Raw genomic sequence first — 18,950 nt, forward strand, 5'->3', positions numbered from 1 at the left:
CTGCATGAAAGGCATATTTTCTATACCTTAAAAGAATTCTCTTTAAACAGGAGGGAGGACACAGCTCTGGTTTTCCCTAGCTCTTTTCCCAGCCAGAGCAGAAAATGCTGCAGGGCCCAGCATCCTCTTATGCCCTACCTCCATGCCCACAGCATTTCTGTCAGCGGGCTGGCACAGAGCCGTGTCTGGCAGTCCTGCTCTGAGCTGCTGATGTGCACGGGTGGGAGCAGCGTGTGCTTGGTAGGGAAGAGGCTGTGACCCAGGGCTTCCTCTGGAGAGCAGCAGGAATGAGACCTGCAGCCAGACTGGGGCTTCTCTCTGTTGTTATCATCTCTGCACTGGACACGCTGTGATCAGCACCGCACCGGCGGCTTCTTGGGGCTGCTTTAGTGAATCGTGTGGGTGTGCGACAGCAAGAGTTGAGTGTGTTCCTGGTGTGTCTAAGCAGAAATAGGGAGCAAGATAAAGCCAACCTGAGCTCCTCATATTTGGGAAGCCTTTGATAGAGGTGCTGAAGGGAATGTCTTTCTCCCAAAGTCATTTAGCTACAGAGTTGGAGGAGGACTTGCTGAATACTCAGGTGAGAAAGTAGGAATGAAATAGCGAACATATTTAGCTGCAGCACCTCCTTGTATGACAGGCCGTTTTAGGTAAGAAAGGTGTGTGTTCAACCATTGCCAGGTCAGAAATGCTGCTTTTCCAGAGCAAAACTAATTGGGATCATCTTTGCAGAAACAGCCTCTGGCTTCTGCCTTTATCAGTCCTGTGAGGACCAAGAAGCAGAGGATTGACCAAGAGCCCAGTGATATCCAGCCAGCAGCTGGTGGCCGCTCTCCTTCTTCCTTGGACCTGCCTTCCACATCCTGCTCACCTTTGAACCTGTCTCCAAGTGTCAGCTCCATTTCCACCTCCACCCATGAGCTACCAGAGAAAGATAAAATTCGGACTCCGTCTGGAATCCCAGTGCCTGTCAGGGTGCAGGGGAAGACTCCCAACTCCAAAGGTGAGAAAACAGAGTTAGACAGAGTGAAAAAACTCCATCCTTTGGAATTTGCTTGCCATGAGCAAAGCCAAAGAGATGAGCAGAGAGTGCAGGACCCAAGCAGAAGAGGAGTCACACGGTCCAAGTGCAAAGGGTATTGAAGTGGTGGACCACTTTTAGATATGCTTCCATTTCATTTTTTACTGGATATCTGTATGGTTTTTTAGACATATCTAACCTCCCATCCACCGGCACCTCCAAGTCCTCCCCACCTTCATCCCCAAGCCTGTCTTGGTGCCAGGGAATGCCCCAACCCCAAAGATGCAGCACGTTGCACTTGGCCTTGTTGAATCTGATGAGGTTGCAAGGGCCCCACTTCCTGGTCCTTCCGGATGGCATCCCGTGCCTCTGGGTTTGGCAAACTTGCTGAGGGTGCACTTAATCCCACTGTCTGTGTCATTCTAGACATAGCTCAGTGCTTGAGCTTACAAACTGGGGAAATCATATAAAAGCATCATGCATAAAAATAATTTTTCATAAAACCTTCCCATCCAGCATCACTCCTTTACCAGCTTTTAATGACTGTTTCTTTTTAATGCTTTACTGCTTGGATTCTTGGAGATCTGTAAATGCCGAACAAATAGAGCCTCAAAAGTCTTGGTACATCCTTTTGAATCTACTTGCTTGCCTTCTCCAAACCTCCAATTTGAACTATTGGTTTCTGGTTTTCCCTCACTTTAGGAGGAAAAGCAGAGGTCAGAGGAGCCCAACAAAGCCATTCAGGTCCTGTGCCTGAGAAGAAGAGGATCATGTCTGTGAGACTTGCAGACATTGACTGGAGCGGTTGCGCTGCTGTTTACGGCCGACCCTACAGGGACAGGGTGATTCATTTACTTGCTCTGAGGGATTACAAGGAGCCAGAGTTACTTGCTCGGCTGCAGAGAGATGGAGTCAGGCAAAAGGACAAGGATTCCCTTGGCAAAATCCTTCAGGAGGTGAGATCGTGGAGCTTGTGCCAGCACCTCTTCCATCATGCTATTCTGCTGTTCATCATTTTACTGCTTCCTCGCCTGTTTAAATTAGAGACTTTTCCAATACTCCTTTGAGTTAAGTTCCACTGGGATTTCCTTCTCATAGGCTTTCGTACAATGCACGCCCATTGAAAGATGCAGTAGATCCTTCCTTCCTTTCTAAATATTCCCCATCCACATAGGCTTTTGCTGAATAATGCAAGCATTAATATATCAAATAGGAATATTTCCTCTTTAGCTAGGGAAAAGCATTTTGGAACCTAGTCAAAGGACTCCAATTCAACATGGATACACTTACAGTTGATCCTACAGTGGCTTTAAGGAACTGATTCCCTGACCCTGTGAAGTTTGTTGCTGTGTTTGCCCAGGGCAGTGGCAGGGATTTTTTCACCCTGAAGACATTCACAATATAATGAGAGCCATGTTTTGCCATCCCAACTGAAGTAGCCCATTTAGATTTCTGTAGTTTGCATAGAGGCGTAATGAACATTTGTTCTCCGAAATATCTGCCTGTAGGTTGCCAACCTGAATGCAAAGGATAATTCCTTCAGTCTGAAGGAACATCTGTTTCAAGCCCTTCAGACTGATTGGCCTGGCTACAGTAAAACCGATCGAGCGAATTTGAAGTTAATACTTTCTAGGTAAGTTCAGTCTTCTGGGGAAGGAAAAGAGCCTTTTCAGAAGAAAGCCCTGGGAAATGAAGCCTAGGTTCTTAGAATATGCTGAGATAGCAGGAACCTGCCAGGACCCTGGCCCTGCACAGGAAACCACAAGAATCACACCAGGTGCCCAAGAGTGCTGTACAAACACTTCCTGGAGCCTTGCTGCAGTGGCCACTGGCCTGGGGAGCCTGTTGCAGTGCTCAAGCACCCTCTGGGGCACAAATGTTTTCCTGATATCCTGCCTAAAGCTCCCTCAACTCAGCCTCATGCTGCTTCCTTGAGTCCTGGCACTGAAGGTCTGCAAGGAAAGGACTATGGCAGTTGATATTTCAGCCTTGTAACTTGAAGTATTGGACCATCCTTACAGAAAAACAGCTCCATCTCAGAACCCCACCAGCAGCAGCCAAGCAACATCTCCAGGGCCTTCTGAGAGAGATGCTCCAGCAAGACCTGCTCAGGTATTTTGTGCATTTTTAACATTCTGTACTCTGTATGAAGTTTCAGCAGACTTGCTGGTGGTATAAAAGCTGTGATGTGAATGTGCAGGACCAGGCCTAAGCGTGTTTTGCCTCAGACTTTCTGAGTGCTGTGACAGGAAGGCTGTGATGAGAGGATCCTGCAGGGGTGGAGCAGCACTGTCCTGAGCCAAATTTCTGCTCTGCCTGAAGACTTGAGCTCAGTCCCCCCCCTCAACCCATTCCCTGGAGAAGGCCTCCAAGGGCTGGCTCTGCAGGAAAAATCTCCTGTCCATAAGAGGCTGGACCAGGGCAGGGCAGATGGGGCCCTCTCGCTCTCTTGTCCTTGTCTCTCTGTCACTCTCATTGCTGACTCCAGCTCTGCACTATCCACGTGGCTGCACCAACACAGGATCTGCAGAATGGTGATATTCCCTCAGTCCCTCCTCTGCCTCTCTTTCTCTCCCCCCTCACTCTGCCAGGGCACACACGGCTGTCCTATTCTACTCCATCCTCAGTCGGGAAGTTTGCTGGGGGTGTGGGGAGCTTGTGGCTATGTGTTGTGGCTTGTGAGTCAGCAGCTTTGAGAAGGTCCTTGGGAGGAGCTGAGAGATGATTGAAGGGCACTGAGCAACAAACAGTGAGGGCTCCTTGGTGACCTCTTGTGAAACTCTCTTGTACAAATGTAAGGGCTTGTTAGCCAACAGCTTTTGAGTCTGCACAGCAGGTAGCCTGCTGCATTTAAGACAACTGCACCTAAAAGCACAAGAGTTTCTTGACATGTGGCTGCTGTCTTTGTTCATCCTGATGAGAATTCACAACCAACCATCACACCCTGTACTCTTGCTGGATTTAAGACAAGTGCACCTAGAAGCACAAGAGTTTCTTGCCGTGTGGCTGCTGTCTTTGTTAATCTTGATGAGAATTCACAACCAACCATCACACCCTGTACTCCTGGGTTCTAATAGTGAAGCACTAATCTCGTTTCTAACACATGAGACTCTAAAACAGCCAGGTGCCTCTTCAGTAAATCATGTGGGTGTTTGACAGCAAAAGCTGAGTCTTTTCCTGGTGTGTGCAAGCAGAAATTGGGACCTAGACAAAACTTACTGGACCTGCCCTTTGGGGGAGGCTTTGCTGGAGCTGCTGAAGGGAGTGTCGGCCTCCCAAAGCCTTTTAGCAGTAGATTTGGAGAAGGACTTGCTATGTGCTAAGATGAGAAACTAGGAATGCAATAGAGCCGATATTTACCTGGAGGTCTTCCATGTTTGACAGCTATTTTTATTTAAAAAACATGTGTTTTCAACCTTTGCAAGTTCACAAATCCTGCTTCTTTAGAACGAGAGCAAAACCTGATCCGGGTCAGAGATTAATGAATTGTTTTGTTATTGTTGTAGAAACGGCCTTGGGCTTCTGGCTTGACCAGTCCTGTGATGAGCAAGAAGCAGAGGACTGAGCAGTAGCTCAGTTACCTCCAGCCAGCACCTGGTGGCCACTCTTCTTCCTGGGTGCTGGCTTTGACATCCCGTTCTACTTCCTGCCTGTCTCCAAATGTCGGCTCCACTTCCCCTGCACCCTTTAGGTTCAAGAAAGACACAAATTTCTGAGTTCTACAATGACAGCACTCATGTGCTGAAGACTGCCATGACAAAAAAGATGTGAAGAGAATTCGGGAGGCTGAAGCACTTGTGTCCCTTGGATCTCAATGAAGGTATCAATGTGCAGCTTTTCCTAACTCCAGTGTGGATAATGATGGAGTAAAGATTTGATGATTAAGAGAAGCCTCTGCATGAATTCAGGTGCAAGAAAGACCATATGCCAGAGTCAATAGCACAGACATTATTTAATAGTAAATGTGAACTAGGGAGACAGAAAGATAAAGGAGGAGATGGGCCAGGTGGGGAGAAGTGCTGAGATGAACACCGAGGTGGGTTGTGCCCGGACGGGCCCTCCCTTCCTGCAGTGCAGTTGCACAGGCTCAGCTGCAGCAGTGGTGCTGCATCCCCTCATCGTATTTGCAGGGCAGGAGGGGAGGGAGAATTGTGTGTGTGTGTGTGTGTGTGTGGTATAAAACACTGGAAACTGCTGTCAGCTTGTGTCAGAGCAGTGATGTTGGCAAGGGCAGTCAGGCCTCCTGCAGCTCTGGGGCTCTGGGGCAGCCGTGGCCTTTGGAGCAGACGTGGCGGGGCCCTGGGTCACACTGGATACAGCCAGGGATGCTCCGTGGAAGGCTGAGGGCAAGCCTGGCCCTGCAGGGGAGCAGTGGAGTGAGGCCTGTGCTAGGGCTCTTGCTAGCAAATGTCACTGGGCAGGGGCCAGTAGTTCAAGCTCCCACTTCTCGGGAACCTCTCAAAATGTTGAAAGGCATCTGTGGTTTTCTTTTCAAACTTATCCTGCACAGCAGTCAGGTGCATCTGGCCTGGGATGCATCCCTGGCATATGTTGTTTTCTGTCCTTGTACTGAATTTTAACTTGTTAAAGATTTATTGCTTGTAAGTATTTATCTCAGGATGGTATGAAGTGTTAATTCTCACGTGGAATGAGTTTTTGTCATTCCAAAGAGAACCAGATCTTCAGGCCCAGAGGAGTAGAAGCTTTGGTGTGACAGTGTTGGGATGTGGCATCTATTCTTCTCATTGCCACTTCATCTTGGATTTGTATCATGAGCTTGATAAACCTCACACCTGTTGATTGGAGGGAGAAGGGATTGAAGGTTTCACTGCCTTCAGTGGCTTTAAGTATTAATGAGTTTTGCCCTCTTTAGGAGCTGCTGTGCTTGGGGTTGCTGTTGTGGTGGTTTCAGACTTGTCCAGAGTTTGTTTTTAGGTCTGTAATACAACAGCCTCAGTTTGCAAACTTCCCAGAAGGATGGTGGCTCACAGAGAAAAATGCCTCCAAAGTCAAACTGAGAGTATTTTTACTGGTTTACATGAATAAAACCAGACTGGCCTGGCTTGGTAACCTCCGAGTCTGCCTCAAGGCTATTTTAAAGAAAAGGTCATGAAATTCTAAGCTCTGCAGAAATGTTGACATGCCCTAATTTTCTTTTGATTTCTCCTTCATAGGGTAGCCCCAGCTACTCTGAGATGAAGAGCAGGTGCCAGTACCTCCACAAAAAGCTGTCCCCCATTCAGCAAGGAGTATCTGAATTTGGCAAGCGGCAAGTGCAGTCCTGGCACCAGTTGTCTGCTTCAGCAAGGAAACATCTATGAACTCGGGCTGTTGGATTTTAAAAGAAGATTAAGTTTTGAGGATTCTTCCAGTTAGGATTGAGTAGATGATTATTTGTCCAAAAAATAGGATTAGTTAGCCTAAGATTACAGCATTTAGTATTGAACTTTAGCAATAAAGAAGTTGCATTATCGTTAACTCCCTCTCTTGTTGTCACTTCTCCCTAAAGAAGTATTTTTTCCCATACCGGTTGGGGGATGGGCCAACTAAATCTGCTTTCTGAAAAAACCACTTCAAAAGTTCTCTCCCAAGTTTACCCTAAACCAACCATTTTTGGCACCCAATGTGAGGCCCAAGAAAGAAGAAAAACCTGTACTGATTGCATTTTGGTTGTGCTTACTGTGCAGTGGCACAAAGCAGTCAGTACCCATGTTACTTGAAGTGGTAATGACTCTCGGGGTGAGGGCCTTCATGTGTTTCTAGTCCCAAGGCTTGTTTGAAGTTTTAATACCTTTCTAGTCACTAGGATTATTTTCTTATCTAAAACTAGCTCCACTATTGTTCTAACACATAGCTTTTACAGTAGAGGGGCATGGGTTTGAATAGCTATTGTGCTAGGCTCAGTCATAATAATTTATAGGGAGTTTACAAAAGGACTGAAGTCTATTCAAGATGTATTTGGTTTATAGTTTCTTCATCCTACCCTACGCCCCAGTTGCAGTAGCATGTTTTGGGGGTTTATTAGAAACTACACCCAGTTTCTTAGAGGAAAAACAAGGGATGAAGCTTTCCAGCCTTTCCTTTCCTTCTTCTCCTTTGAATCTGTTGCGTCCCTTTTTGAAAATGTTTGGCTTCCCCTGAATGTTAAAGAGACCACTTTCCTCACATTTAATCTAGTAAGCTTCCTCTATACAGTCTACAGCTTCTCTAGACTGAGGGCTGAGTTGTCCAGAGGAGCTGATGAGACCCCTAACCCAGAAGTCGACCCAAGTGGGGAGAATTCTGAGTAGCATAGAAAATAAGAGAGAATGAGTCAAACCCTGAAAGAATTTTCTGATCCCCCAGCCTAGGAATTTTCATGTGAACAAATTCAGAACCCAGATGAGGTGGGGAAATATCTAGAAGAGAGCTACCGTGATGACTTTACGGAGAAAAAGATCCTTGCAAAAAGCCAGGCCCTAGCCTTTGCTTATCGCACACTGCTGAATACTGTAGAACAGCAGACAGAAGCAGGGGGCAGGGAGACAAATCAAAAGCTACCCCAGTAACTCAGGCTGCAGCCAACACCCCAGCTACTCAGGTTCTAGCTAAACCAAACAGTGAACCTAAGCCTGCAGCTAAACAGACAATAACCCTCAACCCAATCAAAACAAGACCAAATGTGAAAAACATACTCTACTCTACAGCCAGGAGCCAAAATCTGTCCTAAAACCTTTAACAAAAACTGCCACTAATTAAATCTGCTTTCTAAAAAAAAACCCTTCAAAAGTTCTCTTCCAAATTTACCCTAAACCAAGACAACTTGTCATCTCCTGTTTTCTGCCTTTTTTCCCCTTACATATCTTCACCCACTGGTTCCTGTCAGTGGCTGTTTCTCTTCAGTAGTTGATGGGCTTCTCTTCTTTTTTTCCTGCAATCCCCTACTCAAAATTATGGCTGCCAAAGTAGTGGCCCAAGAAGCCCCTGCCTGTGCATCTGCTGAACAGAAAGTCTGTGCTCAACTTGAAGAATCTCACTAAAACCCCAACGGACTTCCTGCTGCAGTTTGGGTTGTTTTCCCCTTCCTAGGCAGTCTTCATAGTGCTCTAAATAAATAGGCACCCTGAGGGGTACACATTCCAGGCGAGCACCCACTGCACAGCCTGCTCCAAGTAGATCTCATAGATCTCATCTCCACCTTCATCACCTCACAGTGGCTATGACTCCTGCATGGAAGAGACAGGCTGCGATGCTGCTTTCTGCTTTTGGTCCTTTTTTTGGAATAAAATATTTTATTTTAAAACATTCAAACCCTGGAGTTTCTTCCTACTTTCACCTACTTGAACTGCCTTGACATCAAAACACTGCCCCTGGACATTACAAACTGGCTGGTGTGTTTGTAAGTGCAAAAAGTGTGAAAGCATCTAATTCTGTGCAGCACTAGGGTACAATTTTCTCTTTTAGGACATGTCCCTTTTTGTATTCTGCAGAGGAATTATCTGGTTTTTATTGAATACATGGGGTTTTTTCTTAAGGTTTTTGGGAGAACTCTCAAGTTTATTTTTACTTGCAATTTACATCCAGCATTTATACAGGTTTTTTAAATTGTTCTTTTACATTTTTTTATTCCTTTGGGATATTGTGATTAGTATTCTTAGAAAGAAAACTTGCTGAACAAGTGTGATAACACAGAGAGCGGGAAAACAGAGATTAAAAGGAATGAAGATTTTAAAATTGCACTGTGCAGAAGAGACCCACAGACAACCACTGTAAACACAGCTGAGAGATTCAGCCTGGAGTAGAGTGGAACTCATTCACTGAAGATCTCTGGTGCACAGGAATGCAAAGACTGAGGCGAAAAGGAGAAAGTCGTTCAGTCATTTAGACTCCTGGAAACATTGTCTAGAGAACCAAAAATGCTATTACATTACAAACCTAAAACATCCCCAAATGGATTGATAAGTGTGATGTGCACATCTCTGCTGTTTTCAGAGTCAATGAAACTGACAATTAGGAATGGGAACCCAGATGTTTATCTCCATTACTCTAACAACACCTTAACAAGGCACTTGAGGAGCTGAGCACTAACATTCTCACCCTGCTGTATTTCCTTTACATTTGAATACAGGCTGGTAGAAGAAGAGATCTGGCTCTAATTTCTCCCCAAGTTAGCTGTTGCACTTTCAGGTTAGGAGTACGTGTAAAATTCAACTAATCACTCTCTCTATCCATGAATATTCCATTACTGAACTGACATCCAGAAACATCCTTTTTCTCTTTGTACCTTCCTAAGTACAGTATTCAGCATCTGTGGCCCAGAATATCCCCCCATTAACTTGCTGCCATCATCCCATTTCATTTCTTTTTCTCTCCTGTCCTCTGGGCATTCATCCCTCCTGGTTACACATAGGACTCCTCGGCCCTTTTGGGGTGCCCTGGAGTGCCAAGGCCACGGGGAGGAAATGTCTTTGCTGCCATGCTGGGCAGGATCTTGCCTGGCCCATTATGGCCTCATGTCCCCTGTCTCTCATTGTCCTCTGACAGCCCCTGTGTCCCTGCACCCCTCTCAAGAGCAGGACTTTGGTGCCAACACCCCCAGGCTCCAAATCCACGCGTTGGCTCTGTCCCTATGGTATCCCCACGCGGCCGTTGCGCCAGGGCCGTTGTGGCGACAGCCGGCGAGCGGCGCCATGGCGGAGCTGCTGCTGCCCGCCGGGCTCAGAGCCAGCGCCTTCCCCGCCAAGCTGTGGCGCCTGGCGAACAGCCCCCGCGTCCGCTCCGTGCGCTGGGACAGCCGGGCCCGGGGGCTGCTCATCCACCGCTCCCTCTTCGAGCGGGAGCTGCTCAGCCCGGGCGACGCCCAGGGCCCAGCCCCGCACACCTTCAGGGCCACGCAGTTCCGCAGCTTCGTGCGGCAGCTCTACTGCTACGGCTTCCACAGGGTGCCGGGCCGGGTTGGCTCGGCTGCGCTGGGCGATGCCGGCAGCTGGCTCCACTACAGCAACCCCTGCTTTCACCGCGACCCGCCCCGACCTCCTGCTCCGCATCAGGTGCCGGAGCGCGGCCAACAGGCAGCGGCCGGCGGCGGGGCGGGAGGGCCGCGGGCACCCGCCCCGCGGCTCCCAGCAGCTCCCCGGGTCGCGGCCCGCTGCCGCACGGGCGGGACGGGCGCAGTCGCTTCCAGCCGCTCTCCAGGGAGCGGCCACCGCTGCCGCCCGGGCGCCCGCCCAGCGGCTTCCTCCTGCTGCACAGGGAGCGGACGCTGCCGGACGGGCGGGAGCGGTGCAGCCCCCCGGCCTGGCCGCTTCCAGCCGCCCCCCGGGCAGCGGCCGCTGCTCGCCCGGCGCCCGCCCTGCGGCTTCCACCTGCTGCACAGGGAGCGGCCGGTGCCGGCCCGGCGGGAGGGGCCGAGCCGCTTCCAGGAGCTCTATGGGGAGCGGCCCGCCGCCCGCCGAGCGGGAGCTGCTGCGGATCCCGCCCTGCGGCTTCTTCGGTTTCTACGGGGAGCCGCTGCTGCTGCTCGGGCGGGAGGGGCCTCGCAGCCGCTTCCAGCAGCTCTACGGGGGGCAGCTGCCTCCGATCGACCGGGAGGTGCTCAGGATCCAGCCCTGCGGCTCCCAGCAGCTCCACAGGGAGCAGCAGCCCCCAGCACACGACCCGCGAGGTAGGAAAAGAGTTGTAGCCTTGCTTTTCCCCAAAAGGTCCTGAAAAGTGACTGTTTGAAGTATTTTTCCACAAGGCTCTGTCATTCTCGGCCCAAAATTCTCAAGCTTATTTAGAAGGGGCACCTAGAAAGGCAAAAGATTCTCTGCCTGGTTTTCCTGCCTGCTTCCTGTGATGGTTGATCCAAGGCAGCAACAGAGATCTGTGTCCCAGAGCCACATTGTGGAGTGTGACCAATGTCTTTGGATTCTTGCAGCCACCTCGGGCACTTCAGCCCCCAGCACTCCACCTGGCAGTGCAGGTTGTGCAGCATCGACGGCCTCCGGCTCAACCTGGAATGCACCTGGTGAAGAGCAATTGCCACCAGTGGATCTTGGCTTTGCCATCGAGCAAATGATCCGGGAGATCAGGAGATCCCTGCCTGAAAGGTCTCCCTCTGCTCAGGTAACCCATTGGAGGGGAATGGAAGAGGCTGGGCTGAAAGCTTTTGAACGCTGTTACATGGAGAAGGAGAGTAACCGTATCCTTGATGCGATTCCAGCAAAATACTGAATGATCTTTAGTTTTCTTTTTTTTTCTCTTGTTCTTTCAAGGGCAATATGAATGTTGCCCCTGAGTCTTCAGGAGGGGAGCCTGTGAACCGGGCTGCAGCAGAGGAAACTTCATCTGGCACCGAGAGCTGCGAGAACAGTTCCCCAGAGCCCGAGGAGCCTGGTAAGGACAGAGCCCCCGTTGGTTTAGAGAGGTGTGAGACGGCTGCTCTGAGCCTGCCTCTGGCAGGAAGGGAGACGAGAAGAGTTGAGTTCTTGTCCGCAGGGTTGGTGCTTCCTGGTGCCTTTAGTTCAAAGGCACATGCACAACCTGCCCGAGCTCTGCCCTCCACGCTTCGCTAGAGGCTTGGGCACTGAGTCCTCTGCTGTGGCAAGAGAGCAGGGAATAAACCTGACCTTGTGGGAGTTGTGCCGCCAAGCTGGGTGTCCCTGTCTGGTTCATACCTCAGCCCCCAGCAGCCTTCAGCCATTTCAGTGAGGACTGTGGTCTCTCTGTCACTGGGACTGTCTGTGTTTCAAGCTCTCGTGGGTGCCATTTGCACTGTGGGTGCTGAGACTTTATTAGAATAGTTAAATACTTTACACAGTTCCGTTTTGAAAACTTGGAAGGATCCCTGTTCTTTATAGAGCAGGCTTCAAATTGCCAGGTGAGAGTCTGCCTTTCAGGCCGTCTTTTAATGTCCCTGATAGAAGGACAATTGGTGCTCAAGGGGCGCTTGCACAAGGGCCAGTATTGTCTCAGTGTTCCCTTTGCTTCCCAGATCCCGTGTGATCAACGTGTCCAGGAGGGCTGCCCTGTGCGCCAGGAAGAGACAGAGGGAGAGCCTGTGACCATTGGGCAGGTAGAATTCCTCTGTCTCTAGTTATATATCTAGATGTGTATAGTTCTATTTATTGATATATGTAGTTGTATTTATAGGTTTATGTAGTTACATTTATCTATCTACATAGACAGAGATTTGTCCAGTTACTTTATTTTTAGTTTTAGGTGTATATATTTATATTTTTAGATATGCAGTTATAGTTGTAGATGTCCATAGTTGTACTTATACATGTGTATAGTTACATTTACATATATGTAGTTATATTTGTAGATAGGCATATTTATATTGATATATGGGGGTTTAGTTACATAGATTGATATCTGTACAGGTATAGGCCTCTTTTTAACCTCTTCCCCTGCTCTGCTTCCTCCCTCACCTCTTGCTTTTCCCCCGTGCCCCCTGTGTCCCCTCTCCCTGTGCTGGGTCCGAGCTGGCGGCCGGGCCGGGCGGAGCAGCAGTTCCAGCCCCGGGTGTCCCTGGAGCGGTGGGAGCTGCCGGTGGCCCCAGGCAGTGTCCCCTGAGGAGCTGCTGAAGGACGGTGAGACTGAGGGGGCTGAGGGGGCGGTGACGCTGAAGGGACGGTGACCCTGAGGTGCTGCTGGGGCTGAGGGCTGTGGGGCAGCCGAGGGCGATGGTGGCACTGAGGTGACAGGGAAGTGGCACAGGCCGAGGGGTGGCGGGGGCTAGGGGGACGGGATGGGTCAGAAGGGACTGAGGGGCTGAGAGGACTGTGAGGGGCTGAAGAAACTGAAGGGGGCTGGGGCTTTGCCGAGAGCATGGCGGGGCTGAGGGGATGGAGGGGGCCGGCAGGGAGCACAGAGGGCTCCGGGACTGCAGCTCTGCCAGGCCTTGGAACCAGTTGCAGAGCCTCCGCTTTTGCCACAGCTGCAGTGGAGACCTTGAGGACAGCCGGAGACTGACGGGAGCCAGCAGGGAGAAGCTGAAGGCCAGCAGCAAGAGCAGGGAACGGGGACCTGCTGCTGCCCCGCTGGAGAGAGCCCGGGTGAGGCCACAGGGCCGGGGAGGCAGGGTGGGGCTGAGGGTGGCATGGGCTGTGGCCGTGGGCACTGCCCGGCGGGGCAGCAGCGGGCCCTGCCCGTGCTGGGGCTGCTCAGCGCAGCTGCCCCGGCCGGCACAGGGGCTGTCCTTGGGCAAGGCAGCTGTGCCGGCAGGGCCCGGGAGCTGTGCCGGCTGTGCCGGGCTGCCGGGGCTGCGGGACAGTCCCGCCGCGGCTGCGCTCACCACAGCCTGGCCTGCTCAGCTGCTTTTTCTTTCTAACCCTCCTGGGGAGGCTCTGAGATCTTCCCTTCCCTGATGGAAGTGCAGCTGCTGCCAAGGAAAACGTCCCCATACTGACTCAGTGCTCCCTTTGCTTCCCAGCTGTGCCATCTGCCGTCCCTGTGCAGGAGAGCTGCTCTGCACGGGAGGAAGAGCCCGAGGGAGAGGCTTTGAAGATGGGGCAGCAGCAAGAGCAGGGAACGGGTGTTATAAGTTAAAGTAAATAATTTGTCTGATCCTTTAGGGATTGATAAAAAGAATTTTATTGATTCCAGCAAGCAATGACAAGCAAACAGCGCTGGGTGCAGCCGGGGAGTCAGTGCTCCGCCAAGGCTCACACCGCTTCCCTTTTCCCACGGTCCTTTATTCTCCCCCTTCTTCTGTGTTTGTGGCTTTTCCGGGAGTACTCTGCGCGTGTGCCTCCAGTTGCTAGGGGCTCGCCGCCTGCTCTCTGGTGGTCGTCTGGATGAAGGCTCTCCTCCTCTTCCTCGCTGGGGGTTTCTGACCCTGTAACAATCTTTCCATAGATGGTTACACACCTCCCGACCCTAGTTGTACCATCAGCTTAAGGAGTCAGCATATCCTTGGGTTTCCTGTTATTCACAAAAAACCTCTTCCTTTGCCTGAGTCCCTGTTTAATGATGAACAAAGAGACTTCTCTTATCTGTTACAAGGGGTCTGGAACACAAGTCCTGTGAGGAATGCCTGAGGGAGCTGGAGTTGTTTATCCTGGAGAAGACTCAGAGGTGACCTTATCACTCTCCACACTCCCTGAAAGGTGATTGCAGTCAGGTGGGGGTCGGTCTCTCTCCTCACAGCAACTGACAGGACCAGAGGACAGTGTCTTAAGCTGCACCAAGGGAAATTTAGGTTGGATATTACGAAAAAAGTTTTTTATGGAAAGGGTGATGAAGTACTGGAACTGTCTGTCCAGGGAGGTGGTGGAGTCACCATCATGGGATGTGTTTAAAAAAAGACTGGATGTGGCACTCAGTGCCATGGTTTAGCTGAGGTGGTGTTAGGGCATGGGTTGGACTTGATGACCTTAAAGGTCTCTTCCAACCCAGCAATTCTGTGATTCTGTGATTGTGTGACATCACAGACCAGGTTGTGACATCATATAGTTGGCTGTGGCATCCCTGGTTTATTATGTGACATCACAGAGCAGGCTGTGACATCAGAGCATGCCTGTATGACATCACAGAGCAGAGCAAGCTGTGAGGTCAAAGAGTGTGCTGTGACATTATAGAGTGGCTGTGTTCCATCACTGAAGGTGTTGTGACATCACACAGTGGGTCTGTGTGACCACAGAGGTGCTGTGTGACATGTTAAGTGAGTTCTGCCACCACAGAGCAGGCTGTGACATCACAGAGGAGGTTGTGATGTCACAAAGTCAGCTGTGACATTACAGGCTGTCTGTGTGACATCACAGAACGGCCTGTGAGGTCACAGAGAAGACTGCCATCATAGAAAAGGGCTCTGTGACATCACAGAGCAGCTGTGTGATGTCACAGAGAAGGCTGAGACAATACAGAGTGGGTTGTGACATCACAGTGCTGACTGAGAAATCACAGAGCAGGCTGTGACATCACAGCGAGGCTGCCTAACATCACAAAGGTGGCTGTGACATCATAGAGCTGGCTGTGACATCACAGGGTGTCTGTGACATCACAGGCTGGGCTGTGACATCACAGGGAAGATTTTGTGACATCACAGAGCACACTGGGACCTCAAAGAGCAGGCTGTGACCTCACAGGACACCTGTATGAAATCACAGGTGGCCTGATACATCTCAGAGTGGGCTGTGTGATATTAAAGGGCAGCTGTGTGACCTCACAGGGGCTGTGTGCCATCACAGGGGGCTGTGTGACCTCACAGGGGCTGTGTGACCTCACAGGGGCTGTGTGAGGTCACTGGGGAGGTCACTCCACCCCAGCCCCCTCTCCCAGTCCTCCCAGAGAAGTCCAACGCTGCTCGTGCACAGCGGGGTCCCCTGTCCCCCCGGGTCTCCCCGCCCCCCGGTGCCACAGCCTCCCCCCAGAGGATGTTCCACGAGATCGACCCCAGAGCCTGACACGGGGACGGGGGCTGTGGACATTGGGGGTGGGACAGGGGGACAGGGACCCCCCAGCAGCGTCCCCGTGTCCCCCAGGGCCAGAGCCTGGGCCAGGGCTCCTTCACCCTGTTACCAATGAGGGCTTGAGAGCACTGAAAAATCCCTGGCAAGGGATCAGCAAAATCCAGATTTTATATTAAGTAACAGAACCACAAAGTTCCTTGGCAAGAGTCACTCTGTTCCTGACTGGACACTGCAGGCACACCAAGGAAACAAAGCAACAACAAAACCAAACAAAATCCAGGCAATCAAACCAGAAATGAGCTGAGACCTGGGGCTTTCATTGCTATGGAAAAGAACTGTCCTTCTCGTCCAGGTGTCAATGGCCAGAACTGGGATTTCACCTCCAACACTGCCTTGTTGTGACAGACTGGAGGAGATTGTGGGCTGGAAACATTTCATGTGTGGGGAGGAAGGGGCAGGTCCAGCCTTGCCCTGCCCTGGAACCCCAGCCCTGCCCTGCCCTGGAACCCCAATCCCCCCAGAGCCTCTATCCCAGCCCAGCAGTGTCTGCCAGTCCCTGGCACAGCACAGGCAATGCTCCACAGCCACCTCTGGAGCCCCCAGCCCAGCTCCTGAGTGACCAAATGACCCCAAGTCCCACCTGGGGGAAGGGCCCAGGAACACCAAGGGGTATTTATGGCTGAGCACAAGGCAAGCACACATCTTGACCCTACCTCCCCTTGGAATTTCTATTTTTTTGAGAACCACTGGAATCTAGGAGTTGGTAGCTCTGTGTGTGCTTCTCTAAATCTTATTTTTTCTCTATTTCTGTGTCTTCTTGTGAATTTTGATTAACTTAAAATTGAACAGGATTGGAGCTTGTGAAGTTGAATGGGCCAAGTTAATGCTCTGAGAAGTGTTTTTGTTGATTAAATGTTGTATAAGACCTTCTGCCAATTTTTTTCTGATTTTCTAAAGTTCCCAATATAGGCTGTTTTGTTGTTTTGAGCTCATGAGAATCTCTTGTTGGTATTTCTCCAGTGCATCCAACTCAGAGGACACAAACAATTGCAATTCCTCTTAAATGTCTCCTTGAGAGAGTTGTTTGAGGGATGGGGGTCATGGCTTGTGTGTCCTGCTTGGCACAGCCCAGGCAGGGCTTTCACAGCCCCATTCCACACTCCATTTCCCAGCTGGAGCCGCTGGTGCCTCTGAGTTCTGCTGCCCCAGCCCCAGGGACGCTCTCCTTGTCTGCCCATTCCCCCATGGTCTCTGGGCAGGGATGGCCTCAGTGGGGGCTGCTGACATCCTCAGCAACTTGGAGGCTGCTGCTGAATTTTACTGCTCCAGAGGCTTCTTCAGCCTTCAGCTCTTCAGTTCAGCAATTCAGTGTCCCAGAGCTCCTTAACATTCAAAACACCTTAACAAGCCAAACCTCTGGGAATAAGGTAAGTGTTCAAATAATTTGTGGTTAATTAGCCCAATTACAGAACCCTCTTCAAAGTGAATACACTAGATTTAAAAAGACAGTGAGAAAAGATTTTTTTGGTCCTGTTTAGGTTTTTTTTACCTGTTAATACATTGATATGTGCACTCTCCAATTGACACTGAATCCAAGTACCTCCTCATGCAGTTGGAATAGATATGAAAATCAAGACCCTTCATGGCTGACAATCAGTCAGACTCTGTCCCTACCCCCACCCCACCATCTCCCCCATCCAAGCCCTGGCACTCCGAGCAGCCTTGTGCAAATCTGAGCTCCCTCCAGCCCAGGCTGCACCTGCAGGTTTCAGCTCCTTGGCTTCAACTCCCCCCTGCTTTCCTTGGAGAAGGAGCTGCTCCAGACACAGAGGGATGTGACCCAAGCCAACAGCCCTTGGGTTTGTTGGCTCCCTTAGGTCAGCCAACAAACCCAAGGGAAGGCACAGCTCCATCAAATGCAAAAGTCGTTTCTCTGCTGGATATTAAATCCACTTTGCACAGCAGACAGTCTCAGAGCAATGGAAAACACCTTCTGTGCCCAGCACAGATCCCAAGGTCCCCCCAAACCCTCCCTGCCCTGATTCTGCCCAGATTTGCTCTTTGCACACACGAGTCACAGGCTGAAGTCAGGAGCTCCCTCCATGCCCAGAGGGAGGAAAAGAGAGAAAGTGGATGAAGAGCTCTCCTGTGCAGAGCCAAGGTCCATGTGCCCCTGCAGTGGGAACCACAACTCATCAGGTTTGTGTCCTTTGGGCTCAGGGATGGTGACACTCAGAGGCACAGAAAGGTTTCTGGCCAACAAACACAAGTTGAACATTTGAACAGTTAATTAACCATCACAGCTCTTCCCTCAGCTCTCTGTGATGTCCCAGGAGGATCTGACATGTCCCCCATCCCCAAGGGATTTCTCTACAGGAACAGTTTTAGACAAAGACATAAGAAAAGGCAATTCTATTATAGATTCAAAAATAGTAAGATGTAATTAATATTTATTTGAACTCAAAAAGATTGGGCCACTCCCTGATGTGCAAAGCGTGGAACCAGTCCATTGAGAGACATTTGAAAGACCAGAAAGCATCTGGAGGGGGAAATCTGGGTGCAACGGGAAGTACATAGATCCACCTGGTCTAGTGCAGAGATGTCCTTAGACATGGCCATTTCAACAGGAGAACTGGAAACACCTGAAGGAAGAGGGAGAGGAAAGAATAAACAGAATACTGGTGACTCAAGGAGATGGGAAGATCAGTATTTATTGTCCTTCTGCCATCAGTACATCAGAAAATTGATGTTTCTTAAAAGTACTGAAGTGATGCAGATAATAAAAAATGTCCTTGTATAATATGAAATGTACAAGTACTAAAACTTGTGCCCCTTTCCAGGCAGACATCAGCTGTGTGCCCATGGACAGGCAGTGCCACTTGTGCCCTGAGGTGCCGAGCTGGGATTGGATCTCTCAGAGAGGAGCTGAGGGAGAGCAGAGCACCTTGCAAGCTGCAGGTCCCTGCCAGCCCCGCAGGGCTCCTGTGCCATCAACATCTGCTCTGCTCCATCCTGAAACAGGGCCCAGCATGGTGCCGGGATCATCAGAGAGCTGAGGTGTGTGCTGGAATTCAATGCCCTCCCCATGGCGCAGCAGCCCTGCATTTCCCTGCTCCAGCCTTGGTCTCCAGCACAGCCGTGGAGGCTCTTTGGGCTCCTGAGTGTTCCTGCTGTGTCCATGCCCCCAAGGGCACAGAGCAGCCTCCTCTCTCGGGCACTTGCCTGTTTTCCATGCCTTGCACAGGCGCTGGCCCTGCCCCACAAGGCCTGGGCTGAGTCCTGCCCTGCACGCTCAGCCAGGCTGGGATGGACACTGATGGTTCCTGTGCCAGGCTCTCTGAGCCCAGCCCAGCTCCCTGCAAGCTCTGCCAGCTGCCCTGAGCTCTGTGCAGCACCAAGGGCCTCTCCCCAGCACAGCCCAGCCGGCCTCTGGCCCCACAGCTCTGCTCAGCCCAGGCTGCTCTGGCCACTGGCCCCACGGCCTCAGCCCCTGGCCAGGGCACAGCAGCAGCTGCAGCTCAGCCAGGACTCAGCCCCAGCCATGGGGGAAGGGG

The 18,950-nt window shown here is 50.9% G+C and overlaps 2 long non-coding RNA genes across 3 annotated transcripts in view; both read left to right on the plus strand.

The window, feature by feature from the left end:
• LOC137467234 (uncharacterized) overlaps positions 1-18,950 on the plus strand; it is a 102,451-nt gene that overhangs the window by 2,827 nt on the left and 80,674 nt on the right. The window contains exons 1-3 of one of the 2 annotated variants that reach the window (XR_010995459.1): positions 1,733-1,977; positions 2,530-2,654; positions 3,043-3,133. This is a non-coding gene — a long non-coding RNA (uncharacterized lncRNA). Of the gene's footprint in view, positions 1-1,732; positions 1,978-2,529; positions 2,655-3,042; positions 3,134-18,950 lie in introns of those variants that run through there. The other variant, XR_010995460.1, reaches the window with a different exon arrangement.
• LOC137467255 (uncharacterized) lies at positions 12,397-13,497 on the plus strand. Its single transcript, XR_010995466.1, has 3 exons — positions 12,397-12,576; positions 12,924-13,041; positions 13,419-13,497. It is a non-coding gene; the product is annotated as an uncharacterized lncRNA (long non-coding RNA).

The sequence above is a fragment of the Anomalospiza imberbis genome, unplaced genomic scaffold (assembly GCF_031753505.1).
Source record: "Anomalospiza imberbis isolate Cuckoo-Finch-1a 21T00152 unplaced genomic scaffold, ASM3175350v1 scaffold_55, whole genome shotgun sequence".
Classification (NCBI taxonomy): Eukaryota; Metazoa; Chordata; class Aves; order Passeriformes; family Viduidae; genus Anomalospiza; species Anomalospiza imberbis.